Here is a 2,628-nt window from a genome sequence, read left to right on the forward strand (position 1 = left end):
GTACTTCTGAGGATGCCTTTTTTCTTGAATATCTGGGTGATATCCCAAGTAGAATAGAGGAATATGTAGGGCAGTGACGCTAGGATGCGACAGTACTTTCGGTATGTAAGGGCACCGGTGCCAAGCCTACATAGCAAGGCAGCTGCTGTTTCCTTCCTCGTCGGCCGCCGTTTGCCACCCACAGTCCACAACCCACCGCCCACGGGCCACAAGCCCTCACTCCCCAGTTCCCATCCAACCAACAACCTTTGCGCCCACGTCATACACACGAGATACGGTATGACATTTATGCTGTTCAGCCTCCACCCTCAGTCCTGTGTCATCCTCCTCCTCATCACCCCTTCCCTCCTCCCTTTCGCATCCCCCTTCCAATGCCCCCCCCCCCTCCCCTCCTCCTCGTTCTCCTCCCCCACCCTCCTCCTCTCCTCTCGCTACCACCATATCACCGCGTCACCGAGGTTTGTCGACCTTAATCCGCCGGCCCCGAAGGTCTGCTATCCTTATTTTCACGTTCACCGAGCTCTCTGCCCCATGCCTGCAGACTGCTGGCGAATGCCCTGAACCTTTCGCCTGTCTTCCCCTCTCGGATACCGTCACGGGCTTTGGGTGTTTTTTTGTTTGCGATATCCGGCATCTCTAATGTTTTAAAGATAGGGCCAGTTGTCACAGGGTTTCTTGGCCTTGTTTTCCTGTTTCAATAGACGTCTGTAAAGAGTTTTGATTGTTGGTGTCTCGTGATCATTGTCTGACGCTTTTTGGCACAGCTGTTTGGAGGGAGGATTCCTAGAACAGTGTGTTGGTCGTTTGTGGATTCCGTTTTGTCAAGGTTTGAACACTGATTTAACCATACTTATACCATTTTCGTGTTGGAAACATATTCGAACAATTTGCCTGCGGTCATTGTTCTGGTTGTCAATACAGATTATAGTTAGCCACTGCAAAAAGAATAAGGTCAAGTGATTAGTTACGTTCTTGTAACGACGATGGTAAGTGGTTATGGTTGCCACAGTGAGAAGTGTCAAGGCCAACCACAAAATGTTATGTGGTTACGTTTACCGACCAACCCAGTTTTCAAGCCGCCGCTTCGTCCGCCAGTAGTCCAGAGAAAGCACGAGAGAATTTGTGAAGGCTTTCTCGCACAATAACCTCTGTGCTGGACGTCGGAAATCGGGCACTCAGCCTACCCTTTTTCCTGGCTTTTCTAGGCGATTGCGACAGATTTAGATAAGGCTTGAATGAGAATTGATTGCTTTGCAATGCAGGATGATGTAATTGACAATTTTCTAGGTTACGTAACAGCGAAACGCGTCATATACATGCCTTAGGTTGTGAAGTTAATGCCTCTCATTCATATCAATTCTATATGTCACGGTGTTGAGGTTAGAGAGGAAAATGTGACATAAATTCCAGTGTTCTGTCTCCTTGCTTTCAGTACCCAGGAAGAGAAGCTTTACTTGTTTGCTTGGACATTTATCGAAGGTTTTGCCGATCGTAACACAGTCCAGGCCTCGGTATCAAAACATAATTATTAGGTTGGAATTATTCTCAATCAATTAACAGTTTTATTTTCACTACCATACTTGTCGAAATTTCTGCTAATTTTGTTCATTTATCTTCGGACAGCAACCCGTAGGGGATCGTTGTATTTATCAACAACGTAAAATGGATACACGGGTGTACTTTTGTAGCCGTTACGCTGTCCAATTACGTCGCCATGTCCTCGACGTAATTACTGTGAAAGCACGCGAAGTAGCTTCCGTCACGCCGACATTTTTATGGCACGTCCAGTCACCCGATAATATCGGTGCCGGAGGGAAACGCTTGCTGTGTGGAAGGGAAAACCAGATGACTAGGACGCACTGTGACCAAGATTTTAAGGCTGCTATTTCAGCTTTCTTAACGAGAACAAGAAAGATTTATATATATATATATATATATATATATATTTGGTTAATAAAATGCGTAACTAAAACTTTAGAACATGTTAGGAACACATTCATGATGCTAATACGGGTGGCGGTGTTATTTCACCACAAAACGTCAGCAGTGGCGGTATGAAAAGCGCATGATTACCAGCGTAACAAAATAGGGACGTGGCTATAGCATTCAGTTTAACATCATTGCCAAATGGGTGTGTGGTTTGTCACGGCAAGAGTGCGAGCTATGCGGATTCTCCTGCGGGTTGCTGGCTTCCAACATTGCTTGGAGTGATGTGTGTATTTTTAAGCCCCGCCTGAAAGGAAGGGATCCGGAGAGGCGGCCCTAATGCATCAAATGATTTGCTTCCGTATCCATACTTCATATCCCCCCCACCACGCACACGCACAAGCACACACACACACACACACACACACACACACACACACACACACACACACACACACACACACACACACACACACACACATATATATATATATATATATATATATACAGATACATATATATATACACACATACATACATACATACATACATACATACATACATACATACATACATACATACATACATACATACATACATACACATATATATACAGACATACATACATTCATACATACGTACATACATACATACGCACATCCACACATACTTACATGCATGTATAAGCACACAAACACACAC

Source organism: Penaeus chinensis, chromosome 18 (genome assembly GCF_019202785.1).
Source record: "Penaeus chinensis breed Huanghai No. 1 chromosome 18, ASM1920278v2, whole genome shotgun sequence".
NCBI classification, from domain to species: domain Eukaryota; kingdom Metazoa; phylum Arthropoda; class Malacostraca; order Decapoda; family Penaeidae; genus Penaeus; species Penaeus chinensis.